The sequence below is a fragment of the Trachinotus anak genome, unplaced genomic scaffold (assembly GCF_046630095.1).
Source record: "Trachinotus anak isolate AG129_WGS33_773 ecotype Australia unplaced genomic scaffold, CSIRO_AGI_Tana_v1 ptg000020l, whole genome shotgun sequence".
Taxonomy (NCBI): Eukaryota; Metazoa; Chordata; class Actinopteri; order Carangiformes; family Carangidae; genus Trachinotus; species Trachinotus anak.
In genome coordinates this window covers 8,615,068-8,631,309 of record NW_027273871.1, presented here as the reverse complement: position 1 = coordinate 8,631,309, position 16,242 = coordinate 8,615,068, and the positions used below count along the sequence as shown (strand labels likewise).

Sequence of the window (16,242 nt, the reverse complement as noted above, 5' to 3'; positions counted from 1 at the left end):
AACACTTGACCCTTGACCCAGGGAGGATATTCAGTTTATTGTCTGTGTGTATCACCAAACTTATTAAATATTATTATTCTAATAACTATAATCACCTTCAAACCAGAACTACACAGAACATGATGGGGACCAGTCGTCTGATTCAGCATTCATCCTGACAGTACTGTTTCTGGGTAATAATCACCTATATTGGAAATGTATTGATAAAATCCAGTGAGTGAGACTGTGCTGCGTGTGGGCTGTGCTGCTCCGCCCCCCGCTCCTCTGTCCCGGCTGAAACTCCAGCCTTGACTCACGGCTTCACCCACAAAAAGAGCAGCAGTGTCGGTGACGGCCAGCGGGAAACCTGAGCGAGGCCCATTGTCCCGCTGTAGCTGTGGCCCTCCAGAGGCCCCCCCTCCTTCCTCCCCCCTCCAGCACCCCCTCATCAAATATACATCACCCGCCTCCAATGGGACGCCGGGCAAGCAGGACGCTCCTCTGGGAAGGCACACCGGACGCACGAAATGTAGGGAGTCCAGCTGGGGGGGGGGGGGGGGGGGCAGGATAAAAGGATGGAGGAAGAGTTTGGGATTGGAGAGAAAGGAACAGTCGGGGGAGCAGGAAGTGGATTTTCCTCCAGGTTCAAACGTTTCCACCAGGAAGTGGCAGTTCGTTAACACCAGCCTGCTGCTTCCTCTCAGCTGGTCTGAGATCTGGTGACCTGAAGGCCACAGATATCATTCACCTCATTTTCATACTCATCGAACCACCGTAGCAGACCACCCCCCCCTTACAAAGTCACTTTGACTCTCCTGAGAACAGGCAGCAGCTCCACCTGTGTGTGTGTGTGTGTGTGTGTGTGTGAGTGTGAGTGTGTGTGTGTGAGTGTGTGTGTGTCCTTGTAGAAGTCTATATTCTTCTCTGTTTACCGAAGGCCACTTAAAACAAGACATCAGAACTTATGTGTGTTTTCTCTCCACCTTACTCCATAAGGGAGTGGTTGGAGTTTTATAATGTGTGTGTGTGTGTGTGTGTGTGTCTCTGTGTGTGTGTGTGTGTGTCAGATAAGTGGTATGTGTGTAAGTGTATTTTATACGGAGATGAAAGACAGATGGCGAACAAAATACACATGTATGTGTAGGTTATGTCTCACTCTGCATGGGTGGCTGTGTGTGTGTGGCTGTGTGTGTGTGTGTGTGTGTGTGTGTATGTGGAAGCAGGATGGACTCTGAGGCATCAAACGTCCGGCGAAGCTTTCAGCGAGCAGAACATGGCTGCCACGCCGCGTATTTCTGCCACATTTAGCAAATGGACACTGAAGTGCAGCCTTCTCCCGACATCCACCACAATCTGAACGCACACCTCCTCACATCGCTCCTCTCTCCTCCCCTCACCTCCTCCTCTCCTTCCTCCTGTTTTTCCGTTCACTCTTGTCTCCTTTCCTCCCCCTCTCTGCTTCTTCCAGCTCTGAATTATTGATAGTGAGTAAAATCTGACGTTGTAAACTTTGTGACCATTCACCAAATCGGCCTCAGCTTCTCACCGAGGGGGCCCGCCGAAGGGTAGGCTGTGTCTAACCGCACACTTTTAATGTAATTGCCTGTAGGGTTCCTTGTAAATATTTCATTGTCTGCCAGTACAAATTAAAGACACGGGGCTGGAAGAAAAGGTTAGTTGGTTTGCTCGGGGAGAGATCCTCAGCACTTTACCTGCAGGTTTGGAAAAGGGCTTCGCCTCTCGTCTGTGTTTTCTTAGAGGAAACGGAGACAGAGTCTGTGGGAGAGTCTCTCCGCTCCAGTGATGTCACCGCTCCGCCGCCATGCTGTGCTGAAAGACGGCAGAGGATCTACAACAAGACACATAATGGTTTTAAATTACATGCAGCTATGTGCAGTAGTTTTGTTAGCATTGGGGGTTAGCATGGAGTGCTAGCACCGTAGTTTGCCTAAAGACACAGATTATTTCTCTTAACTTGTTTTTAGCTCCTAGATACTAATCAGTTCCTCTGTTTGAAGTTTCCACAGGTTTAAAGAAAAAATGAATCTTTCCAGATTTTCCCTGTCGGTGTTTCCCAGGTTTAATGTCCACAATAAACTTTGTAATGAAGTATTAATACAGGTGTTTATGTAGTGGGATGGACGGTGGCTGTTAGGAACAGTAGTAAGAGTAGTAACATACAAACATTGTTTGACTACTAAATTTATTCTAATCTTTTTTAACAACTTTGTCCGGTAATGTTTTTCAGCAGCACTACACTTTAAAGGAGTTATTTGTAAGTTTTGCTATTGCTACATAGCCAGCGTTAGCATAAACAGCTGTTTACTTTCCACCGCTGGAAACAGCTGTTGGTGAATAAAGGAATTAAGTTTGATACTGAACTCGCAAAGTTTCGTCGATGGCTGAAGCTCACAGAAAGTCTGGTACGTAAAGGTCTGTTAATGCTAACGTTGCTTCCTGCACAAGCTAACGACTGGCTGGGTAGTTACTCACAGAAAAGGCTTAGCTTCTAAATCTACTCCACAAACTCTCCACAGTCTTTATGGTATAAAAGGATGATGTGATCAAAACTTCAAACTTTGAAAACGGTGCTAAAAGCTAAAAGCTAACTAGCAACCACTCTGCCTCAAGGCAGCTAATTAGATGATAAACATTAGAAACACCTGTCAAATCATCACTGGAGGATATTCCCATGGTTGATCAGACAGCTCTGGTAATTACATTACATGCTACGCACTAACTGCTAAATCAGTGGATTATCAATGTTAGTGACTTAGTTCGTAGAGTATTTGTGCGACAGTGGACAAAGCAGCGTGTGATGTAATTTCTGCTGAATCCACTAGAAAATGTTTTACAACCAGGACTTTGTGACTGTGGCTTCAGAGCTTCCTGGATATGAAGCTGAGTTTTAATGAGGAGTTGGGACCAGGATCTCAGGGCTCATCCGTCAGGACCTCAGTCTCTGAGAGAGTCTTTACAGTAGGACGTCATCACGCTTTAGGTTCAGCGGAGAAGTGAGTGGATGAGAACGAGAGAGGTGGAGAGAAGAGTAAAATATGCATGAAGGTGGTGCTGTAAACCGAGCAACCAGGACAGGATGCTACAGTGCTGGTGCGGCTTCAGGGGAGCGGCCATGTTGTAAAAAGGCTGTGGAGCACTGAAGGTTCTTTGAGGATGGATCTCAGTGGAGTATGAGTGTGTTCCATCCATTAACTCCCAGGTCTGTCTCTGAAACAGTGGAGAGGACAGACGAGTCCGTTCTAGCTCTGTTCTACTGTCAGTGTTCATTCTTGGGGTTTCGGTGCAGTGGGAGTAAACTGGGATATTCAAGCTGGAACCACAGCCCAGTTTCTCTCAGACTACTGCAGTTCTTCTTTTCCTTTTCTTGTTTTCACCCATTTAGGTTTGTTGTTTGTTTGTTTGTTTGTTTGTTTGTTTGTTTGTTTGTCAGCAGGATTACTCAGTACAAAACCAATTTGCACCGACTTTGCGGGAGGACTGGGACGTGGACCGGAGAAGAACCCAACACATTTTGGGGCAGATCTGAATCATTTCCGTCAAATTTGATTGGTTGTTTGACATTGACCTTGGAGGAGGATTATGCTCTACTGTGGGCATTTTCTAGTTATTAACTGTGACTAGGATCTTTCTCCAGTTAGTTAACCAACCTAACATAACCAAAGTCCATTTGCTATACCCACGATCTCTCTACAACCCTAACCCATACCGTGGTTACCATAAGCAAATACTGTAGAAAGTCAGAATTTGAAAATGTTGCTATGACCAAAGTCTTAATCCTAATTCCAACCTCAAGGTAAAAATCATCATATTGTAGCTCGTTCTCTGAGTCTCCAGAGGGTCTGGTCAGGCTCTGGGCTCTCACCTGGTGCTGGTGTTTTGTCCCCGTGCTTGTCTACATGTTCATCATCTCAGTGGGTTACACTTTTTCTTTCTCTGCCCTTTTCATTCCAACCACTGTTCTCTCTCAGGGTTATTTCTTATTCAGGGTTTCTGCATTTTTCATGGTTACACCTTTCATGATCTCCACCTCTTCATGTATGTCCCTCTCTCATCATCTCTTCTTCTAATCCGTTGTCATGTCTGTCCGTGTGCTGCAGTTGGCCTCTTAACAGAAAAAGAACAGAAGAAGAAAACATGGGGAGAAAAACAGTGAGCAAGAAGTAAAGAGAGGGTTTGACAGAATGAGAGAAAGACAGACAGTAAATGAGACAGAGAAGGAGAGAAGACATATTTTGGATCAATAGATTAACTGAGTGCTCATGTATTATGCATCTGAGCCCTGCAGCACTTGCACATAAAGGGAATGTTGGGCAGGATTGGCGTGTAAAAGCTTTATAACCGCTGGCCTGTTTACTCAGAGCGTACAAGGGGACCACTGTCATGCCGAACCGAACCAAACAGAGTCGGACTGAGGTGAGACGGGTCGGCCTGCAAACAATCTGCCTCCTACTTAGTGACGTGCAGGAAGCAGCCAGGTTCTACTTCAATACAAACAAGCACCAAATGTCCAACAGCATCCGCAAAAAAAAAAATCATATCAAAACATGAAGGTGCCAACAGCAGCAGCTCAGGACAACTACACACGTCTCAGCTGAGGTTTTTATGGTGAAGATGGAGACTAGAAAATCAAACTTTCCACCTCTAATACAACAGGAACAGATAATAATGTGTCGATGAATCAACTTGTCAACTTGTGGGGACGGGGGGCGGGGCTAAATACACCTGAAACCTTGTCAGCACAGAGAGCCAGAGTTAGCATTAGCACAACCACTTACACTGTGTCAGCCACTGCCAGTTACAAGCTAACAAACAACATAAACAAATAGATGCTAACTATGCTAACGGTTCTGATCCATCTGCTAGTCTCTGATTCTGGTCTCAACAGACTCCTCCTCTGAGTCTGGGTCTGACTGAGGCTCCAACATGAGGCTGAGTCTCTGATGTTTCCTCCTCTAACATCTTCATCCTCTCTGCTCTTTCACCTGGACACCTGGAGCCAGCAGGGGGTGGGCGGGGCCAAGGCCTGGTCCAGGTGTCTCAATGAGGAAGTCAGAGTAGATGAGCTTCAGACCAGTTTTTGATTTTTTTTCCACTTTTTATGCAGTAAAACCATGTTAAACAAAATATTAATCATAGCAGAGTATTTTACAAAGTTTAAAACACGTCTGTAGAGGAACTTTAAACTTGGTATCAAGTCTTCTTCCTTCTACTTTCTACCTTCCTCCTCTACAACAGTGACGCCATGATGTACCAGCAGATACAGAAAAACTCATAAATGCGTCACACTTCTGAATCTTCCATCCAACCAAACGTCATTTCTCTAACTGATCTCCCAACAAACGATCGCTCTGTACTAAACCAACGTCCTGCTGGAATTTCACTTCATGTTTTACACTTTTATCTGAAAACTGGAACAAGCTTCATCTCATGTAGATAAAAGTCAGAGGCAATAATCCTCTGATGGACAGGGATAAAATTAGAGCTCCCGAGCTCATCAAATAGGCTAAAAAGATTTTATTCTCCTCTGGTTCAGCCCGACAGAATGAACTTTGACTTCCTGAGGCAACATCTCGGGGTCCTCCCGTCGCCCTGCTGCTTCCTCCCTTCTCCTGAGTTTAATATTTCTCGACTGTGACGTCCCGACACGCCGTGGAGGGGCCAGGCATCAAACAGCTCAGCCCTCGGAGCGTTTCCCCAGAGACCGCGCTAATTTCCATACAAACAAAATCCTCCTCTGTACTACAAGAACAGAGAGCAGTCGAACAAAGGCAGAATGAGTAAACAAACAAAATGATGTATGAACATGTCACTGGGATAAGGGGAAATAACAAGGATTAGAAGAGTGTATGTATGTAAATTAAAATTAGTCTCTTTTTCACGTATGTCTCTGGTGTTCGGGACTGGAGGGAGAAGCAGGAGAGAGACCGTGATACTCAGAAGAATCAAAGTTATTTGAAGAAGCTCTGCTCCCAGATGTAGCCACCACATGACGACGGGTAAATAAGCTTCAAATGGATGAATTCAAACACAGCAGAGGGTGTAAGAACGATCCCACATTTCCCATAATGCAGCTCAGGAGCATCTTTTTATTAGACCAGTGGTTCTCAACCTTTTCCAACTCATGGCCCATTTGAAAACCTCAGAAATGTTGGCGGCTCACATCCAACCCCACAACAACACAGAGGCAAACTAATGCTTCAGAGCCGTTTTTATTTTAATGATAATGATCAGACGTTCAGGACTGAACTGAAAGCGATTCGATTCTTTCCTTTTAATTTGTCCTGTTGGGAACCAGCATTCGTTTTTATACTTAAAAACGGATGCTTTTTACCATTGATGTAACATTTTAGTGCTCGATAGCAAACAAAGGATGTTGACAACATCAAGGTTCCCGTCATTAGCTTATCACAGTGATAGGCTTTAATATGAGAAACTTTTTTTTAAACATTTGTAATGTTTTTACAGATCATTTCATTTTAAAACATTAAAAAACATTATAGTTTTATTTTCTCATAGTTAATTCATTAAAAATTACTTTGTTTTGTAAATGATTTGTCGATTACTCTGATGACATCACAATGTTCACGTCACTGAACCTGCTGGCTGCTGTTTATCTATTCTGTGTGCTTTGTTCTTTACAATGCTGTGTGGCTGCAGTGTGTTAGTGGAGCAGTATTTGCTATTTTTGTGGTTGTGTTTTTTAGCTTTTCTTTATCTCAAAGTCATAAGAGAAACATGCGACCAAGCGTTTCACTGTTTCTGCACATGCACTGTAACTTTGATCAATGATGAAAAAAGGAAGTAAAAGTTGAGCAAATAGTTGCTCCAACTTTATTTCATACTAGCTTAAGATTAGCATGCTAGCATTATCATTGTGAGCATTTTCATCATACTGACATTAGCATTAACTCATGTTCATGATATCGACGTTAGCATTAGCTCATGTTCATGATATCGACGTTAGCATTAGCTCACAGTGGCACAGTGCTGTTAGCATGTGGCTGCAGTCTTTCTTGGGGAGGAGAGGTTTCAGATTTTGCCAGTGGGGGTGTGGCGGTTGTTGGGACGGCTCAGGACCAGCTGACAGCTGTGATGTCATGTGAGTGTTTGGCTTTGGGGCAGGTACTGAGCTCTGCCTGAGAATTTAAATTCAGATTCAGTCAGGCCTGAGCTTCATGGCTGATGGATCCAGGGGGAACTGAACCCAAAACCCTGACATTCAACACAGAACCATGTATGAATGAATGAATGAATGAATATACTGTATGTGCGTGTTGTAAGAGGGGGTATTCAGGTCTCACATATACCACAGGGCTCCAGCTGGTGTGGGTTGGTGGGGGTCTTTGTGTCCTATATAACCCCCCAGTTTCTTGTCTTCGTCCCCCAACTATCCCCACACACATCAACACTCCCTCACACCCCCTCCCCCCGACTCCCCCGTCTTCCACTAACAGGATTAGAGGATGGAAGGTGCTCGCTCAGCAGACCTCAGGACGTACATATGTGAGAGACAGCAAGCTATAGTGGTGGTCTGTGTGTGTGTGTGTGTGTGTGTGTGACTGAGGCTTAGTGGGAAAGTGTTTGTGGCTCTGAGGGACCCCAGGAGCCTTGAGACAGTGGCCCCAAGGGACAAGAGACACAACTGGGAGTCTGTGTGTTTCAGTGTTTGACCATGTGTGTGAGCAGGCTGTGTGTGCGCCTCTGTTGATTAAACAGTGTATTACTTTGTACCTATGATGATTTGACACACATATTGTTCCCACACTGAATATTCTATTGTTGTCTGACTATGACAATAAATCTGAAGCATTTATTGTCAATAAATCCTCCTGAATTACAAACAGAAAAGACTAAGATAATGAAACTGAATCAAAGTCATAAGTAAACTGCCACAAAGCTCTGGAGAGAAATAAATTATGGCTGAAAACTTTGTAACAGTGAAAGATTTTACAGAAAGTATGAAGAACAGATATTAAATCAAAGGCTAACTCTGTCAAGAAGCCCTCTGAGCAAGACGCAGCATCAGGGTCACGTCCTCCAACTGCTGGGAAAATAAACTTAAAACTTCAACATCCCCTCCACCTTTGTCCCCTCAGTCAGAGCAGCTGTGACTCATCTTTATGTTTTTAACCCACCAGAGACAAAAAAGGTGTGGGTGAATTTATGTATTTAAGGTGCAAGTCTCTCTGGTTTTCATGGGTGTGAATATGTGTCAGTTTATGAAATTGAATTTCCGATGAGTGACATATTGTCTCAAACAGCTTCCTTCAAAACCTGGGTCCAGATGGACGAGGGGGTCAGAGATACGGGGCCGTAAAAATCCACCTGTAGTGAAGAAATGTGCAACAAGGAGAAATGAAAAGAGCATCACTCATCCTGTCTCAGCACCAACCTCCCAGTGTTTCAGGTCACCTGCTGCTCTTGTGTGTCTGCGACCAAAGCGTAGACAGTGACAGACACTGGGTTATTTAGGGCCAGCAGCCAGCTGTCAGGCACTGCTGCAAAAAGAAAAGCATAGTTTTACCTCCACCTCTTTTTACTGAAGAGGAACAGACCAGAGAGCGACACAGCCAGAGAAAAACACTCAGCAGCACAGACACACTTTGTTCAGTCCCAGTCAGTTATTCCAAGTCGACTTGGTTTGTCAGTGCCAAACCTTGTTTTGCACTTTCTATAATAACCAGTGTTGTCACTGGCTCTGTCTCCACTTTTGTTTTGTTTGTTATTTTATGATTGGACACCTGACGTGGCGCCGCCTCCTGTACAGACGCTCCAGTCTCTGTGGGAGTTACATTCGTTTTAAACATTTCTGCAAGACTCTACATGAAACATGAAAAGTTCAGTGTTGAAGGACCTATTTGTGAGTTTTGCTAATGCTACATAGCCAGCGTTAGCAATAACTGCTAACGCTAAAACAAGAGGTTATAACACGTCCTCTGAGCAGCTACTTCTTCAGGGTAGACTGGACACTACAGCGACTCGGTATCAGAAAATGACGAGACAGTCCGGAGGGCAGGGGCTAGCTGGTTAGCATGCTAGCTGGTTAGCATGCTAACTTCAGTGGAAGGAAAGTGATAGAAACAGAAGGAAAACGAAAAGGCCTTCGACCTCTGGAGACAGCTCTTGCTGAGTAAAAGAATGAAGCTTGATGATGAACTCGCTTCTTGTAGCCTGGTGAGTAAAAAGCTGTTTTTCACCAAACTGATCTTAAAGTTGAAAGACTTAAAAAAATCAAACCATATTTAGAGGTTTAGTCAATATTTAAAGTGGTTTGTCTAACTTTAGCCATGTTGTACTTATGTGTGGATATTGTGGTAATAATCAAACAACACTGAGTTAATTTCCATTGAACATAATCCAGAGTTATAGAGAATGGCTCTGATTGGCTGGTAGATTGGCTTTGACAGGTAATGAAGTAAATTAACTGGTTGTTTTCAGAAGTTAGTTTCCTCAGCACTGGTGGAGCAGGTTTTCTGGATCTTGCCTCTGGGCCCTGGTTTCTGGAGAGGCCTACCTGGCAGCACAGGGAGCATCAGGAGGGCCGGCGCTCTCATTACAGCTACGATGAAATAATTATGAATGGAGCGCTGAGACCTCATCACAGCAATATCTATTGTATTATTTATTCAGCCAGTCCCCTGGTTCAGGGGGAGAGAACACATATAAACTTCCAGCCTCGTTCCTCTCCTCCACACTCCAGCTCCTGTTTGCTGAGGCGCCTGCTCGCTCGCTCTCTTTCTTTCATTCTCTCTCTTTTTTTCAGTCTTTCTTTGTTGTTTTTTCTTCCGAGGTGCGGCGCAGGGAGCATCCACCGGAGCCCTGAGGCCTTAACACAGTCCGGCCTGCCAGCTGTGGACGCGCTACACTTGCCCTCATCTTTATTTTTTTATTTGCTGTCTCTTGTTTTTCTTCCTTTTTTTGTTGTTTTCTTTTCACTCAATTTTACCAAAGGACTACAAACAAGAAATAACTGGGATTTGTGGGACGCAGCCTCACTTCTCATACACATACTTTGGCCAAGACCAGATGTTTACAGCATACAAAGGATGGAGCACTTATTTTAGGATTCCCTCATGACTGCAGATTAACATCTGGCTCAGGTCTGCACAGAGGAAAGAAAAAGAGGAACCGCTTCTCTGGTGGTGCAACATGTCGGCCAAACAAAGTGGCGCTGGACTATGAAGAGAAAGTTAGTTTGCAGAGCACAGAGGGTCACGGAGGACGCCGCCGCAGCGACAGCATGGATGCTGCACAATAGGCCTCATTCAGAGGCAGCGCTGGATGTGAAGGTGGTTAAGGGACAACAAAGAAGGATAACAAGAGAGAGAGAGCAGTGGAGTGGCTGGGATGACAGCTGCATCATGGGGACCGGGGGAGGCGTCGCCTGGGGCACAACAGGTGAGTGATGCTGCTGCTGCCCGGCTGACTGTCCGGCTGGTTGACTGGAAGCACTGAGCGGTGGCTAATTGTTACTGATTGGCTGGTGCGGGTGACGTGCTGTTTGAATGAAGCCTGTTTCTTACAGGGAAGTGACACATGATTCAATGAACGTCAGAGAGAAAAGCAGGTAACATGCTTTACAATGTGTAGTTTTACCAACGAAGAATCCTGCTTTGTTTTATCTCAACAGCTGCTCATCAGTGAAATTAATAAAATTCACCAATCACAGGAGTTCAACAGTTTCACAATCCACCAGGTCCAAAAGACGGATCCTGGACCCTTTACTCCTGAATGTGTAAATACCTGACAGGCCGACTCCTCTCAGGTGTGAGGATCCGTCAGCGTCCTGCTGTCACTGTGATCGACGGGTCCACTGTCAGACTCCCACCGCCCCCACGGCCTCCGAGTGTCGCGTTCAGGCAGATCTGGTTTCACCTCACGCTGCCTGTCAGAAACACAAGTGTTGCCAGTTTTTCCAAGCAGAGAAACTGAACGTTAGAATCAAATAAAAGCTTTTTTTTAATCCTGCAAACTTGAAAAAGTTAAGCAGTCAGTAATCTCTGACATCACTGCTCTTATTTAGTGACGCTCAGCTCATAAATACATGTTTATCAGTTTGAAATTATACACAAATGTCAGATCTGCACTTCCATGTACACATGCAGAACATTTTGAAGTGTGCAGACGTGGCTGAGCTCCGATTGAAAACATCAGCCCCTCTTCCAGTCTCCACTCTGGCTGCCTGCTTGTTTTTAGAGTTGATTTTAACATCTTGCTCGTTTCATGTCCTGGACCCAGACTGGATCCCTGAGCTCCTCCCATCAACCTGCTGAGCTCTGACTCCAACAATAAACTCAGACTCAAGAGAATCAGTATCATCTTCTCTGGCGGCCCATGTTTAATGGAGGCTTTGTTATTTTTTGGGGCAGATTTTTTTCAGCCCTATTTTTTCTTTTTTCCACATTTAGTTCTTTTCTGCTTCATCTAATTTTTTCTTCTTATTTTGTTTTTCTCTTTGTAAATTTTACAAATCGCTATTTTGAATAATAGTTATTATAATTTTAAACTTTGTGTTTGTGGTGCTTTCTGTAAAACAAGTATAAAATAACATTCAGCAATGTTACTTATTTTGCAGTAAACCTGAACTGTCCTCAGTAATTCAGTCAGTAATTCAGAACCAGCTGTTATTTCGTTTAGGAAAAACTGCTCCTGAAGCTGCAGAAACAGGACAGTTAATATTTGCTGTTTTATTTATCTGGCTCCGGCTGATGCTCTCTCTGCCGGGGAGGAGGCAGCGCTGCTCGGTGAGCTCTGCTGGGACAGTTTGGGTGCTGCTTGGTGGGACGCAATGAGCACGCTCCATCAATAATGCAGAATGTTTCCGTGGTAACTGCCTGGCAACCACGGGCACAGCGCTCGCAGAGAGAGAGAGAGAGAGAGGGAGAGAGAGAGGGAATGAATGAGGGAGAGAGAGAGAGAGAGGAGGAAAAGTAATGAGTAAAGGCAGGCGGGTGAATGAGGAGAACGAGGAAAGAGGGAGAGAGGGAGGCAAAAAAGAAAGGGAAGAGAGAGAGAGAGAGAGGGAGGGGTGGGCTCCCATGGGTGCTCATCTATCTGACTGTGTGTGTTTCCTGTGGACCACCTGTATAACAGACAGTGTGTATTACACCTCCTCATAATCTGAATGAGCAACATAAATACACACACAGCAGCAGCTGAGTGTGAGTGTGAGTGTGTGTGTGTGTTTTGTGTTTTGTGTACCCATCTGTTTTCCACAGTATTCTGAGCTTTACGTCACCTTTGCATCAGCATTGTGTACCTGCAGAGATACTCTGTGAGTTTCTAACTTCAGATAAAACCTGCAGGTCCAGTTTTACACGCAGCTTTTCATTAGCCCCGCAGCATGTTAGCATCCACCTGACAGCAAATATAAACTGTGCAACACCGAAGAACACTAACACCACCATTTAAAAGGAACAGCTCAACATCTGGGGAAATTTGCACACTTGCTTTTTTTTACCAAGTTATGAGAAGATTTAATGCCACTCTCTGGAGCTAGGAGGGCATTAGCTTAGCTTGGCTTATCTTAGCTTAGCTTAGCTTAGCATAAAGACTGAAAACAGGAGGAAACAGCTAGATGTCTGACGCAGAGCTTTAAAATCAATAACACGAGTTGTGGTTTGTTTATCTGCTGCTGTTTCTTTGCTGGGGACGGTGACTTTCCTGGAGAGTGTGTGTGTGTGAGTGTGTGTGTGAGTGTGTGTGTGTGTGTGTGTGTGTGTGTGTATCCAGCAGGTCAGCGGTCAGTCAGAGATTCTCTCTCTGTGTTTAAAACATTTATCTCTCCCCTTCTCTCCTCATTTGTACCAGTGAATTATTAAACACTCACCTATATTTCAATTATTCAAATGGTAGATTTTCTTTTGTTAATCACAGATTTACAGGATTCATCATCACCTGAATTCATTCAGTTTGTGTCTGTCACTTCTCCCCTAACTCCTCTACATGTTTAAATCTTCACCATCTTCCTCATACTCATCCTACCTTTAAAGAAGAAGAAGAAGAAGAAGGACAATCAGTTGATCATTGTTTTATGATCAGTAGACCCCAGATCAGCTCTCACAGTTCTCCTGATCCCCCAACAACCTGTTCTCCGTCAGGAAGTAGACTGGGACTCCTCTCTCTCTCTCTCTCCCTCTCTCTCTCGCTCCTTCTCTCTCTATGGCGGGATGGTGCAGTTTGACAGGGATCCCTTCCTCCTCTCTGTCTCTCTGCCCCCCCCTTCTGTAAAACATGATTAATACTTGATGCTGTGATGATAGCTTTCCTTTGCACTGTAGTACTGGGTGGATGCTTCAGACTACAGGGAGATGTCACTCTTTGTGTGTGTGTGTGTGTGTGTGTGTGTGTGTGGAGAGGTTTCGTACAACTTTGTCAGGGTGATTAAGGCCACATGTTATTGATTGGCAGACCACTTGAAGTGCAACATCATCATAAATAATTCTCCTGCCTTCCAGAATAAACTATCACCTTTTGTTGGCCGCCCTGACGTCCGCCATTGAAAGGGAAATGCATTTTTTATGTTTTTGCTTGACCTTAATTTAAGTTGTACAAGGGCGATTTCTTATTTACGAGGTCTGGAGGAAATCAACAGATGCACAAACCATTTAAGGCGCTGCATTTATATAAACTGTATGTAGTCAGCGGTAAATATCTCATCTGCCATCACTGCTTGTGATTTTAGCAGCTCCTCTGGATGTATTTTAAATTTGCTAACTAACTTGCAGTTTAGATCAGCTCAGACCACGTAAAAAAAAAAAACACAGACAGGATCCCCTGCAGCTTCCACCCCCCCCAGTGATATTCTGCCTTCTCACTGGGAAATGTGATGTTTTATTTCTCTGCACTGCTCTGGCTACAGAGGGAAACCCTCGGCTGCTCTGTTAGTTTTAGCAGCGTCAGCAGGAAACAACACGTGTCACTGATGACTTTAAGTTTAAATACTTTTTTTTCGCAAATGAACAATGATATTAGTTCATGTGTAGAAACGTTTGTGTGTTGTTTGTTTCAAATGTTCATTTGAAATAGAGCAGAGCTGAGAAATGCTTTATTTTTTACTTGCAGTTGCAAAGACCTGTAAAATTTGAAATCTTTGGCACTGATTTGTGTAATAAAATAAACACTGATGGCTCCCAACCTGTGGGCCGCGGCCCATCGGTGTGCCTTAAAGGCACTGCAAGTGGGCCGACAAATCATTTGCAAAACAGAACAATTTTGGTGAAAAGATGTAATTATAAAAAATTATATAAATATAATGAAAATAATATTATTAATCAATTCTAAAATTAAATATTTTAAATATATATTTTTTAATAATTTTTTTTAATTAAAATTTTTAAATGAAATGATTTATTATAAATGATTTAATGATATTAAAAAAAACTAATTTCTTCATTGTTTTTTTCTTTTCATATTAAGGCCTATAGGAACGTCCACGTCAGTCTGATTGTTGCTTAAAGATCCACGACAGAAACTGGAGAATCAACAGGAAGAACTGAATAAAAATCAAACAAAAAAGAAAAACTGAATTCCCTCCATGTTTCTGGTGCCTGATGGTGTTGATATTTGATCATTACCGTTAATGAGAAGTCAGGATTTGGCCTCCGTAGTGTGATGGTGTCGACCACCAACAGTTAAAAGGTTGGGAGCTGCTGACCTATCGTATTGTGGCTGTTAATAGAAACGTCTTTATTAAGCCACGACTCCCCCACTGCAGCCGCAACAAGACAATAACTTCCCCTGAGAGAACATTAATATTTCAAGTTTAGGTTGTTTGCATTCATGATTTACCAGTTGTGGAAGTCAGATGTTCAGGAGTGGTGCGTATTTCAGGAGAGGAATTTGTCTGCAGCTTTGCAGGATTCTTGCGACCGAAGTATTGTGCATAAAAAACGATGAGAAGTGGCGTCCTTTTTTCTGGTATTTTGTGTTTGACATTCACCAGCAGAGGTTTGATTCACATACACCAAGGTTTGAGGCCCTGACTTACAACATTTAACCATCACTATGGAGGGAGAGTGAGAATATGTAGACATGGCGGTGGGAGAGGGGGCGTCGTTCGGGCTCGGGATGAAAGCAGCCGGCGAAAAGCGTCTCTAAGTATTTTCTGGCATGTGAAGTCGGTCCCTCGGCCTTCTGGGACACTCGCTGCTGGTCTGATGCCTTAGAGACGACCTCATTCATATTACATGGTCTTTACCATGAGCTGTGATCACTCTTCATAGAGACATAAAGGAGCACAGAGAGAGCAAGTGATGAGGGGGGGGGTAGAGGAGGAGAGAGGAGATGACAGAGGGATCGACTGCGAGGAGAGGAGGAGAAGGGAGAAGAGAATGATGGGAAAAAAGGAGAAGAGTGGGAGATGAAGAAAGGAAAGGAGGAAGAGGAAGAGGAAGAGGGAGAGAAGATGTCCAAAAACAGAAGAAGAAAGGGAGAAGCTTTTATGCTAAATGACAAACCAGACTCTTAAGTCATCTTTCTCTACCCCCCCCCCACCCCACCCCCCACCCCACCCCCACCCACACACACACACACACACACACACACACACACACTCTCCCATCAACCTCCTGTCCCTGTGCATTAGGAGCTGCCTGGGGGCATGCGAGGCAGAGAGATACTGAGAGAGCAAGAAAGAGAGTAGAGTGGTGGTGGTGGTGGGGGGGGGGGGGGGGGGGGCTGTAATTTAAATAAAAGTTAGCTGAGGGAGTGAATGGGTGCAGCCTGGGTGGGGGGGGGGGGCAACATGGTGGGGGGTGGCTGGGTATTTGTCCTGATATAATTGATAAGAGTTATTTTATTGTACACGATGTTTTTCTAAACACTGGACGTTTGAAGCTGAAGCTGATGTGAGGTTGGATCCATCGTCATCCACCTTCATCTCTATGGATCAACCTGCTGCTGGGCGGGGGCCAGGATCCTAGTTCAGACTGAGGGGAGGGGTCCCAATGCAACATAACTCTAAGACAAAATAAGAGGCTCTATAATCACCACACCTCAGTCTGCCTTTTCCTCTCCAGATAGAGAAGATGAAGTATGTGAACTGTGTAGTATACTCACATAATCAATGATATCAATCATAATCAATAACATATAATCATAAGTATAATCACTACAGGACTGCACCTCGAGTGTAAACAAATGGGATTTCTGGGGGATTCGCTGAAATGACTGCTGTTATTTTTCTTGGCAGGACTGTGCCGCGGCTCAGTCTTGTTTTATTTCTCTCATCAGTCACGTTTC

General features: G+C 44.2%; 2 long non-coding RNA genes across 2 annotated transcripts; one reads left to right on the top strand and one right to left on the bottom strand.

Moving 5' to 3' along the window:
• Positions 1 to 824: 824 nt before the first annotated feature.
• LOC139637635 (uncharacterized) lies at positions 825 to 13,503 on the bottom strand. The gene is made up of 3 exons (XR_011694647.1): positions 12,985 to 13,503; positions 10,744 to 10,885; positions 825 to 1,828 (listed from the first exon to the last, which is right to left on the bottom strand). It is a non-coding gene; the product is annotated as an uncharacterized lncRNA (long non-coding RNA).
• Positions 7,990 to 10,746, top strand: LOC139637636 (uncharacterized). Its single transcript, XR_011694648.1, has 3 exons — positions 7,990 to 9,174; positions 9,791 to 10,398; positions 10,631 to 10,746. It is a non-coding gene; the product is annotated as an uncharacterized lncRNA (long non-coding RNA).
• Positions 13,504 to 16,242: the final 2,739 nt, after the last annotated feature.